We start from the raw sequence: 12,780 nt of genomic DNA, 5'->3' as shown, positions 1-12,780 counted from the left end.
GCTTTAGATGGTGCCTGTTACACACTGTACCTTGCAGCAGGCGCATTAACCCTATCGGATGAGGAGTCAACGCTGTGACGAAAGTGCACACAGGTCTCTCCACCATTGACCATCAGAATTGTATTGATGTTATTATAGCCCCCAGCTTTCTGGGTACACACAGGGCTCTGCAGGAGGTGCCCAAATGTTATTTTAAAATGCAATTAAGTAAGCCACAATAGAGTTCACAATTGTTCTTGCCAATTTGCAGCAGGGTTTTTTAAATGCTTAAATTGCGGGATTCCGAGTGACTTTGCTTGCAGTGAGAGCCCCTACCCAGGCTGGGGAGAGAGTGGAGGCCTGGAGGTGGCCATCATGAACATCAGCTGCCAGCAGCAAATGTGGCCTCCCAGGGAAATGCCCGGTGCCCGTGAGAGCCAGTCCGGGCCTGGGTGTCTGGCAGAGATGGTGAAAGCCAAGGTGTCTGGAGGGAAGTACATTGAGGTGGAAAGAGGAGGTGAAGAGAAGTAGAAGGTGAGTGACTTAATGAAGGGCCGCCCCGCGGCGTGGTGTTGTTATAGAAATTGATGAACGTGCCTGGATGTGGGGTGTGAGAAAGCTGGGAAGGGAAAGATGCGTGTCATTGGCACAGATCTGGTGTAAAAACCCAAAAGAAGAGATGACGGAAACCAAGGTTGTATAACAAGATAACAGGGGTAGATCCAGAACTGAGCCTTGAGGGACCCCGTAAATGCTGAACTGCCCCTGTCGGTAATACACAAATGTGTGAGCAGATGCATTAACCTGGCAAGCTCTCTGCCGGGGTGGGAGGGCTGGAGGTGGGTATGTGCGAGTGCCTCCAGGTACTGACAATGCCGCCAACAAATTCCTTGAAAGTGATTACATTCTAATGTACAGATTCCCGAGCCATTAACCTAGTCCGCAGAGCAACAGAGCTGCAAAACCCATCTTTGAAAATGCCTGAACAGCCGACAGAAAGCCGTGCCCGCGCGAGGCTGAGTATATCATTTCACGTTTAATGTTTTCATTGTTGATTCCACGGGAGAGGGGCGGGTGGCTAGGGAGGTTTCCCTCCAGCGTCCCACCCACTCCCCACCTCTCCATTCGGTGAGCGTTCCCCGCCGCACGGGGGCGCTGGAAGCGGGAGGGCTGTTGGGCTCGGCGCAGCCCCTCACCCGGATGCCACACACCCCCTCCCCTCCCCTCCCGTGGGAGAGATGGCCGTGATCATGAAATCCAGCCCCCAGATCGATGGGCTGCTCGAATAAAGGAATCCCCTCAGGCTGCTGTCTTGCTGTTTTATGGGTTTTTTCAGATGTATTTTTTTTTCTTGTGCCTAACATTTCACCCTCCTACTTTTTTGACAACAAGTGATTCCTTGGTCGCGGGTGTCCGTGGAGGGGTCTACTAGGTGCTGGGCACGGGCGCCACCACCCACCCGCCCCCTGCGCGGAGGGCGCTGCTGCTGTCACCGCACAGACATGCCCAGCTGTCACTCCGCAGCTCGTGCTCGTCTCTCCTCCCCTCCCCTCCTCACTGCCGCCTGCACTCGGAGGATGGTAGTCTCTCGCACCTGCCTTCCACCTCCCGCCGCCTCGGATCGCGCCTGCCCCCTGCCGGGAGGGCTTGAAGCCCAGGCTCCCGGGGTGGCAGAGGGTGGGAGGCTAAGACCTGCCCCGCTGCCGTCTGTCTGACCTGAGCCTCGGGCGAGGCTGCCGGAGGGCGACCCAAGAGCTGGACAGAGAGCAGCCCGCTCCTGGGAGAACAGTAAGTTATACCTGGGGACTGGCGCCCTCCCCCCCATCCCTGCTCCCTACCCCGCTGAAAGGGTGGGTTATTTTCCAATGCCCCCTCGACCCTTCATTATAGATGCACTACTCTTGATAACTAAGACCTCTCGGTGGGTTTATGCGCTAAAAGCAGCGATCTATGTGCGTGACTTGCAGGCCATCTGTTCGAATTGCCTCAGATTGTCATCCTCGTAGAGTCGATTGAATGAGTGCCCTGGGCTTGGGGGCACGATAACACATGTTGTTTAAGTAAAGATCGCCAATGTTGCTGCTAGGCGCCTCGTTGCATGTAATCCACCCCTAGCGCCTAGCCGCCTACCCTTGAGCAGTGTGCAGCGCTCCGCTGCCCGGGGACCAGATCCGCCTCTAACCTCAAACACCTCACACTCGGTGGCTGAGCTGCGGGCCACTTTCTGGCGCGCATTCCATTAATGGTGTTATATCATTGTTAGAAATGAGGTGCCAGCCCCCTCCCGTTCTGAGCGTCCATGACACTGATGGAGGAGCCTGGGCGAGGCGATCAGAGGCAGCAGGTGAAACCAGGCGGCAGGAGACGTGCCAGGCTAGAGGGCACCGCTGACAGGCACTCTCTGCCACCCTCGAGGAATCCGACGTGCCGCCCTGGTGCAGCCGCTGTCAGGAGCCGAGGGCGCCCCACCCACCGTGTAAGCCCGTTGAACGTATATGGCGAGGGAGGGTGTTTGGGCGCTCCAGGTGAAAGGACATGTTGCTGCCCTTCCTTCTTCAGTGGGAACATATTTGATGCTTCTGGGGACAATCTGCTGCCCCCTGCCGGTGGCGCTCGGCAGCACAAATCCTCGTCACATTGTACACTTGTACGTACCTATGATGAAACACTGGCTGGCGCGAGAGGCTCCGTCTGGATACGATTGGACCGAACATTATACAGTCACCGGCACACTTACCCACTCAGATGCCTGCAAATGAAATGACTCTAGCGGCCATTAGGGTGCAGCGACTATACAGCAGCCAAGCAGTGGACTGTCAGGCACACTTATTTAAATAAACACAACCAATAGTGGCGTAAAGAGGAGCCGAACTCCCTCCTCTGAAAAAAAAAACAACTCACCAAATCCCTGCAGCCTCGGAACCGCCGCCCCCTCCCCAAAGCCTTAGGGAGCGGTTACTGTGCACTCGGGTGCAGAGCCCCCCTCCTCCCTCGCTTGGACGAGGCCAAGTCAGGTAGAGTTGGTTAATGAGCAGCTTGAGTAAAGAGACCCAGCGGGGGTGACAGCCGCGATCTAGGGATGAGCACCGATATGAATGAGGTCATTAGAGGCAGTGCAGGCAGACACCAGCGGCTTCAGAAGAAGGATTTTCGGCAAAATGATATTGTGACATTTGAACGCCCCAATCCTTCAGCAACGAGACCACTCCAGTCGGTCTGTTGGAATCTTGCTGCATGGAAACCTTTCAATGCAGCTGAACACTGGTAACCACTCTTGGCATGGTCCATGATATATATTTATTTAGATTGTCTGTGCCATCACAGAAGGAGACCAACCTATGCCAACTTTGCACCCCCTTCCCCTAGAACCTGTTCTAGTCTGACAGGTATCAACTGAATTAAACATGCAGGTGGAATGGAATATTTGACACTGGATTTGTTCAAACTAATCAGCAAATACTATGGAAAATGCGAATAAACAGGACAGTCTGTGATATATCATGCAATTGGGGAGTAGGCCTGGGCTGCCCATTTTTTCCACTGGGCATTTCCCCGGCGGGCTGGAGCCTCTGCAGGCCGGTTATTAGGGCCAGGGCAGCTGTTGAGGTCTCTTTTTCTCCATCTTACCCCAGTAGCTGGGACTGCGGCAGGCGTGCCAATCTGTATGCCAGCCTTCTGTTGACATGTGGGAATCAGCACCTGTACCCTTAGGAGTAGTCCAGCCTGAACTGCTAGGCCGCGTCTCTTCTGAACAGAAACATTAGTACCTCCAGACCACATTCAGCCATGTTGGGCGTCTTCAGTGTGGTGCACTGAAAGTCCCTATGACACAGCAAGCAATGGAGTCACATATGGGCATACATACACCACTTTGGGCGACCCAGGCAGCGCCAGGATACCCTCGAGGGAGATAGTGGGCTTTACAAATCAACATAACCTAACAGCAAAATGTAATGGTTGTATGACGGAACAACACAGGGAAATACTCTGCATGCCTTGACCACGCATTTTTTACCATGCATTTTTTTAGATCACATATGCTTTTATAACGTACACCTTTACCACCCATTGTTTATATATATAATTATATATAAACAATGTATTTGTGGGGGGGAGACCTCCCACACCCCAGAAACGTACCTTAAATGCATAGTGAAGGCATACATTGCATAAACATATGCGTTTTAAAAACATATGTGGTAAAAAATGTGTGGTAAAGGTACAACGTGGTAAAAATCTAGTTGTAAAGGCTGTTTCTCAATGTAATGCCTGGAAATGCTTTCATTTAACCAGCAGCTGACTTAAATTCAAGCATTTCACGTCAGTTTTTGCTTATTTTTTTTCAATCTGTCTGGCTTTTGTAGTCATTTGTGGTGGTGACATAAGGCAGTTGCCTAACCTGGCCTTAATGCAGCCTCAGTCCTCGGCACAAGGACACGCATTTGCACTCTAAAACGCATGGCACCACCCCCACAAGTCTGCGTAGAGATTGCTAGCAGACCTCTTTTTCCTTGTGACAGAAAGTACTGCTGTAAAAACTTACTATTATTTAAAAAAAAGGTTTAACAAAAATTCACATAATTTTCACTTTTCGTACGGATGTAATGTTTTTTGATTGACAAAACACTTTCCAAGGAGGTTGACGCCGTGTCATGACGCACTGGAGGCCAATATCAGAGGGATTTTCTGGAGAAAAAAATGTGTTCCAAGATGGCTACCAGTGTATATGCATGTATCAAGATGTAACAGCATTTGCACACACCTCAAGACACACCCGCTATCATTTTGTCGTTGTTTTGTTTTTAAGTTTAAATTATAGTTTGTAGACGGCAATTTTCAATCAGTAAATTAATTAACAAAAGAACTGTGCTGGCGTGCAAAAAACAAAAAGAAACAAGTTGCCCAGTAGCAGTATGCAGCTGCCGGGACCTTGGAAAAATAGAAAAAAATAAAAATATAAAGTAGTATAAAGAAGGGAGGGATGTGGGAGCAACAGATAATCTATGGATAATGAATTATAATATCTATCTATCTATCTATCTATCTATCTATCTATCTATCTATCTATCTATCTATCTATCTATCTATCTATCTATCTATCTATCTATCTATCTATCTATCTATCTATCTATCTATCTATCTATCTATCTATCTATCTATCTATCTATCTATCTATATATCTATCTATCTATCTATCTATCTATCTATCTATCTATCTATCTATCTATATATATACAGACACATACATACACACACACAATTTACAGAACACAAAGCGATTATTGCAACAGAGGGCAACCTTTGAATAAATATTGCAACTAATCTTGTCATCAAACTGGCCCACTCTGTGGCCATGACGATTATTGTTAAATCGGCTCAAACTATTTACTATATAATAACCTACTTTTATGACATGCTTGCTAGCCAAGTTTGAATATTTTTAGTCTGTGAATAGCAAGTGCCCGAACTCAATCCACTTTTATCAACCAAAGAAGGCCTGAGTCAGCCCTTCCTGGACCCAAACCTATGACGGAAGGTTACACGCAAGTCGCAGCAGCGAGCACTTACCTCCCTCGAGCAGAGAGGGGAAGCAATGAAGAGCCAGAGAGACTAAACACTTTTAAAAGCCACTGGAGGGTATCCCTGAAGCCACTAGCACAAGATTTTAACCGTCTTCAGCCTGGATTGTGGGCATCATTTTATAATTCAGCATAGATATTCAGAGCCAGGGTCACTAGGATAAGTTGTTGCCAAAGTTTACAACATTGTTTGATTTGTGTTCTTATAGTGAATACGACCATCTTGGATTAAGAATATTTGCGTGCATGGGACCGGCCCTTTTAGGTTGATGTTGTTTGGTCTGAGTAAAGGTGGCCATTTTGGGTTGGCCCAGCAGTTTCTTGGGGTGAAGAGTGTGGCTGCAGACAGCTATAGTTGGCTCACTAAATGCCACCATGGTGAATACATGGCAGTATTTGCCTTGTCACCAGAGATAAATGTATGATGCAGGCATGTCTGCTACATCGTGTTGTTAAGCATGATGTCCGGTGAGGCAGAAGGCGATCTTGCCACTAGGAATGTTGTAGGCTACATAGTCATAAGGCTGATCAGGCACTACAGGTAATGGCGGCACATGGTCGTGGGCAGAGGTAGCTGGCTTGGTAAGAAACAAGGAAAACTGGATGCATTTTCATGGGAGCTGGTGGAACTAGTTTCACAGTCACTGAGTGGATTGCCTAAGTGATGGTAAGTGGGTCTAGAAAGAGTTTTTCAGTTTGGCGTGGTCTCTTGGTGTGTTGATGAGTTTAGTGTCACACCCTCGTGTGTAGATTGGAAGTAGATGCAAGTAGATGTATCCAGCTAATATGTTTTTCCTAGATGCTCTTTGAGGTGGTTGGTCATTCCATTGGTCACCGATACACATGATTTTGAAAGTGGTATCATTGCAGGTGGCACGTGTGCTTGGCGAGTACTAATGAATGAATGCCAGTCATTTCTGTATCCAAATTTGGTCAAGGGTAGTAGGAGTGACAAGGTGTCATGAGTAAGGTAAGTAAAGCATTGCAAGTATTGCTTCGTGACGTGATTGAGACGCTCTGTTTGACCGTTTGCTTGAGGGTAATATGCTGGGAAGATGTTAGTTCGTACACTTTAGGGTCTTCCAAATGTGCGTTGTTGACTGTGTTCCTCTCTGTGTTATTGGCGAATCGGAGATTCCAATCAATACATATGGTGGAGGGACAAAGCACATCATTTAGACTCACTCAGCATCTGTCGTAGTGCAATGAAATGCCAAGATTTGCTAGAGGTTTTCTAGTTTTACGAGTATGGGCACATTGTTTGTACATAAAAGGCGTTTTGTTTAAAATAGATGGTTAGGACATCACACAATTTTGTCAGCCACTGCAAACAGTTGAAGTAGTCCTCTAGGCTTGTGGTGAAACCGGTCCTTTTGTGTGCGAGTACGGTTGTATTATTAAATATGAACGCCAGAATATCGCAATACAGGAATATCAAGAATGGAATATTGAGGGGCATATAATATCAAAAGGTGAGTGCATATTGGGAAGCATAGACTTACTGTTCCTAACTCCACATCTACGTACCTCGAAGACATATCTATCACGTAGTTACATATATGTGGATTTAGATTTAGGAAATCTAGACTTACTTACCTGTCAATATTTATTTTTTATGCTTGATATAGTGCCCCATCAATATTTGGGGGTCGATGTTCAGGACACACACTCACATGTGGCGCATCATATTGCATATTTCACTGAATCGTTTTTGCGGCCACTGAAACCGAGGTTGCCCCCTCCGTGATGTTGGGCTAAAGGGGGGTTTGAGGCACCAACCTTTCTGTGAATGATGAATCCCAATGGGATAATAAGGCACTGTTAGAGGCACCAGTTTGTCGTAGGTTAACGTCATTTGACATGTAAACGCCAAGAGACACTTCAGCATATAGTGTGTGCTTAGGTTTCTCCAGAACAGTGTCTGTGTTGTCTATCCAATGAGACGTTGGAAATATTTCTTGATTATTTCACCTAACCGGAGAAATCCAGATGCGCAGTCTACTCGCGATCCCACATGGATCGGCGCCTCTTTATTGATGATGATGGCGCAAAGTAATTTGAGGACAGGAGATTCCCAGAGTGCCTTTCATCTTAGACAATGGAAATATTCTGGCACTGCAGAAGACTATATTGGGAAGCTTCCCTTCCTGCTGAAAACTCTTGTTAGTTACTCCAAGATGTGGTTGCTGTGTTGCTTACCTCTATCGCTCGCACTAGGACATATTCTTGGCAGTATTAGAACTGCGTGAAGCGCTCCGACACCCTCTGGACATGGTTGACACTTTAAGAACCCGCATAAATAAATATTGCCTTTGCATCACTCCACTATATTAAGTATGAACTTGAGTTGGAGTACATATGCAACAAACATGCTTAGAGAACAAGCATTGGCAAAGCCAATAAATCTAGCTTTAAGGTGCCAGCACACGAAAACCCAGGTATTCACAAATACAGTTCACATGCTTTGCACGCACAAATACTGTTTATGATATTAAAGCTTGCCTTATTGGCTTTGCAAATGCCAGAGAAAAAGTAGCAAAAACAGCTTGACCATTGGGTGCACTTTTGAAATGTAGAATAGTTCCTTGTGCATTCCATTAGAAGCCCTTCCTGAAAGGAGGAATGATACAACTAAAAGCCAATAGCATGAAGTGAGAGAGTAAGAGCCCTCCCAGTGGTGCCAAAGCCCACTCTTTGCACATTTTAAAGAACTGGTAATAACAGGTCAGGCAGATAGCTGTGCTAACAGTTCAGACCTAAAAAGGGATATTTTGTCTCACCCAGTATCTTCTAAATTTGTCTAGGGCATGCAAATGACTTAAGGAGGATGGGGGAACAGTCATATATGCCTCCGATGTGTAGGTGCACTGTTCTACTGTATCAGTCAAGTGTAAAGGGAAGGGCCATAAGTCGAAGTGGAATTCCATTAAGAAGGGTGTATTCTCTTCTGTTCCTTGCTGGACTTAGAGGTGGGCCAGCCACTGAAAGCTCAAGCCAGGCTCGAGCCAGATGCCTGACCCTGGCTCAGCCCAAGGTGTTCTTGGGCAGTCAAACCCATCACAAGCCACGTTTTCATGTGGCTGCTGCCTGGCACCCAGTTCTTTATTTGCATAGTGCTGGGGCTCTCGTCAGGAGGCCACCGAAGCTTTCATCACACAATGCTCCTGCTATGCTGGCAATGATATTATTAACACAACTACTAACCATCACAATCTCACAAGCGTGACACTTCAGACTATTTCAGGCCTTCAAAGCTATAAGAATGGCTTGGGTGGCGTGTAATAGTCATTTTTAATGTAGATTTAATTATTAATTAACTGTTGTTGTGGTCATCTGTAAATTAGCCAGACAACTCCACCTTGTGGCAGACTGTCAAGAGCCAGTGTTGACAATTCAGTCCTGGTGTGGAGCACTGAAAACCACCGGCTCAAATTAAGCACTGCTGCCACAATGCCCTAACCTGTTGCACCGAGAATTGAAGACAAAGTACTAACTGTGGATGTAAAGATGAAGATAAAAAGATACCCATCTGGGGGCTCAACTGCCCAATGTGCAACAAGAAAGCTAGTGATCACTCTCCGCTGCCGTGTTCGCAAATTGTGTTACCCTAGGCAAACATATACTTAACCATGCCTCCTTTTTCTTTATCGCCTCATATGAGAGCACCTTCAGACACGTGAGCTCAGGATGTGTGCTGTTCAAAACCTCTTGTGTTTGATTTAGTAGACTAAAACGTTGCTGACCTTATAAAAAAGAAGTTGGCCAATTTTATGGCATGGATGGCAAGTGACTTGACTGTTAACTAATGCCATTGTGTTTCCATGCTCATTTTTCGAAACTATCACTTTTAATAAATCTTTCTCAATGCATTAATAAAATCTACAGTACTAAGGTGAAACGCTTCCCTGTGCTAAATAAATACGGTTGTTTGAATTTTGAATAGACTTTATCATATTTTTCATGATGTTTATTGCACGAATTACTTGCCAAATACTTCCGGGGCTCGCCTCTTGCACAGGCTCCTAGAGCCACGTCAGACCGTCGGCTCGGCTCTGTCTCGCTCATGTCTCCCTGGCCTTGGAACCCATGTTCCCATAGTAGAAGCTGCCCAGTCATTCACACTTGCTGCGGCCTGCAATGGAACCTACAGATTCCCCAAGACGGCGGAGGATGTGAAAAACAATATTAAGAAATCAACCAGCGCGCCGTGACAGAGGTGAGCAGAACATATTAGAGAACACATCCGTCCCCCGGGGGCACCGCACACACACACATCCTCGGGCGCCAGCCTCGCATCAGGCCTCCTGTCCGCGCGCGAGCAGCGCGTGCGGAGGGAATTCGAGATGACAGGAGACACCAGCGCGCCATATGGACGTCCAGGATGCCTCCCGACTGGCCGCCCCGAGGAAGCGAGAGTGGGGTGGAGGACGAGGCTCCTAGTTAAACCAGAGCTCCTTGGAGAAGGAGCGAGAGAAGACCCGGGCGGGGGGAGAGCTTGGTAGAGCAGCGGCATCAGCACTGCCTTGGCCGAGCACGGCCACAGAAGGGGAGCGCAGCCTGAACCCCACCAGGTACACTTTTCTGGCTTCTATGTTTCCTTTCAGGGGTCACATACATCTAAGGCCTAGACTTATATATAACAGAAATGCGTAATATCCTGTTATTTTAACATCCATTTAGTATAACGTGTATTCTTTTTCTTCATAGAGTTTTATATAGCACGAACTTGAACCGAATTGGGTATCAGAGCGCTTTACATAGCACCAGTTGCGTTACATTAGGACACATTCATTTTTGTTAGGCAGGGGGAGAGTAAGTGATTTGACCAGAATCACAGGATGTTCAGCGTCATTGCCGAAACTCAAACCCAGTTCTCCAGATTCGAGGTCGACCGACCTAGCCGTTAGTCCAACTCCTCTCCTCCTCTTTGTAAAGCACACCTTCACCCAAGGGCATCTTGGCGCTGAATAACAAATGTTTGTTGTCACCCAACTCAATGGCATTCATTTTATCTCCCTCAGAAGGATGACAGGCTGAGTGGACCCATAGGGGTTACATCCTATGACTATGAGGTCGACCACAGGCCCCTTCAGTGGACGCATTAGTCCGCTAGACCACCGACCCGGCTTTACACGTATCGGTATTGCCTTCTCTATGTATCTCCCCCAAAACTACTAATGTCCCAAGTACCATGCACCATACTATGTAGAACATTTCTTGTCAAAATACACTGTGGTGTGCTGACAAATAGGCTATCCGTTGCTGGTAGCAGTGTAAAGCTATGGGTAGTGCAGAGTTCAATTGAAAAGCTGTTCTTTTGTTAATACATTTGACATCGTTTGATGAATCAGCACAAAACTTTCCAAAATGAAAGATCATTCAAAAATCCCCGTTGTATTCTAAGCATTTCTCTTCGGGAAACAACAGCTGAATGGAAGTACACCAAACTTGGCATGAAAGTAGAACTTTATCGAGAAAATGCCTTTGCTAAGTTTGATGTATATCTGTTCAGTAATTTCCAAGAAACTGGTGTTACAATAATGTGTTGGGTGGGCCTTCAGGGTTAAAAAATTAGAGCTCTCTAGAGACCATTGCTTTGCAGACCCTGAGCAGTTTTGCTAATCTGCAGAAGATTTATAAATCCAATAAAAACACTAAAGAAGCGTAACTCGACAAAGGGGATTTTGCTTCTGTTGTCCATTGCAGATTTGTGAATACTTCTGCGTATCAGCCGGGCTCCCATGCTCGGGCTGGCTGGCCACCACAGAAAGATTTCTGGTGCAGCGTTGTAAGCTAAAATGGGGCAGGAGCACCGTGTTGGCAAAATAAAAACAAAAAGAGCATAAGGGGGCCGGGTGAGTCTACCCTGAGCCCCAGGTACATATGGGGGGACACACAAGACACTGAAATTTACAAGTTATGGTTAGCTTGCCAATCCTTAAGCTACAGCAGTCGTGCAATCTATAACTTGCACACCAAATGCAAAGCGTATGACCTCACACATGATTTAACAGATACAACTGCAAACTTCATAAATGGAAATCAGCAAACACACCACATTACCACTATCGATGAGATAACTAAGCTTGTAGTATTATTTTTTGTTTTGAGTGTGCATAGTTATTTAATGCCGTTGTGCTTTATGGTTTTGTTAGCAGCATAAATATTGTGAGGTCATAGGCGTTGCATTTGGTATGCAAACTATGTTGTGAGAGTTGTAGATTGTGGAGCTGACCTTGGCTTGTGAATTTCAGTGATTTTTGTTTTTAATTTGCAACCATAACTGTACTTTAGCTGTATTTTCTAAATATGAGTAATACTATTGAGCAGCAGAACTCCCACGCCAAACTGCAAATAAAGTACAACATTATTTGGTGTCACTTCAGGTGTCATAATAAACATACAAACAATGACTGCCCATAGACGTTCAGGTGAAAAATACCAAATGCACACCCATTAAAGGACCCACTGGCACCAAAGATACTTACTAAATGCCTCAGGCTGACCTTGATGCCACACACTTCTGCTTCTACCACCCTGTCCCCTTACTTATTAGAACTTGGCCGAGGGCTTAACTGGGCCAATCACCAAAACAACGCATTCAACAATGTGTGATAATTCAACCAAAATACCATATAATATACAGCTAAGAACCAGAAAACCCAGAATACTGTACCATATGTGCAGGAAAACAGTTGGACACATTCGAGGGAGCGGCTGGAATATGTCAAAACTTTAACACAGTTAGGATTCTATTATAGACACGTCTGAAATGAGACCAAAGCAGAAGCCATGCAGCACTAAACAATGTATCAACCTTAGCTTTAAAATGGCTATATTGGAGAAAAGGGTGAGCTCAAAGGCTTGCCCTAACTCAAAATGGTGGTGCACTGATGGTACTCATATATGAATCATGATGCAATAGAAAAACCTGGTTTCATCATCAATTTGCCCATTGAGATACTGGAGGTGGGAAGGAGCAGTGACCAACTACCATGAAACCTCATCAGATTGGATTCAACCTCTCCAAAAACCATTTGAATGAGCACACAGCACTTTAACCCTGCCTGTTTCATTGGTTGGTTTTGTTAGTATCCTCCTTCACTGTTTAAAGAGCCTTCATTGAACTATGGTTTTAATATCAGAGAAAGAAAACTAGGCCTATATTATCAAACTGTACCGGGGGTGCATTTGGGGTCCCCATTGGCTTTTGGCACGTTAG

The 12,780-nt window shown here is 46.2% G+C and overlaps 2 protein-coding genes across 7 annotated transcripts in view; one reads left to right on the top strand and one right to left on the bottom strand.

Annotated features, from left to right (window-relative positions):
* Positions 1-12,780, bottom strand: part of CACNA2D4 (calcium voltage-gated channel auxiliary subunit alpha2delta 4) — a 1,002,329-nt gene that overhangs the window by 249,046 nt on the left and 740,503 nt on the right. The gene's annotated exons all lie outside the window — the stretch shown is intronic.
* The window catches only part of LRTM2 (leucine rich repeat transmembrane protein 2), a 69,213-nt gene continuing 57,982 nt past the window's right edge, over positions 1,550-12,780 (top strand). Inside the window, exon 1 of the mRNA XM_085652205.1 lies at positions 1,550-1,767. The gene's annotated coding sequence lies outside the window, so the exon portion shown is untranslated. The remainder of the gene's footprint in view (positions 1,768-12,780) is intronic.

The sequence above is a fragment of the Triturus cristatus genome, chromosome 4_1 (assembly GCF_964204655.1).
Source record: "Triturus cristatus chromosome 4_1, aTriCri1.1, whole genome shotgun sequence".
Taxonomy (NCBI): Eukaryota; Metazoa; Chordata; class Amphibia; order Caudata; family Salamandridae; genus Triturus; species Triturus cristatus.
Note: the sequence above shows the minus strand (reverse complement) of the source record. Positions and strands in the feature narration are given on the sequence as shown.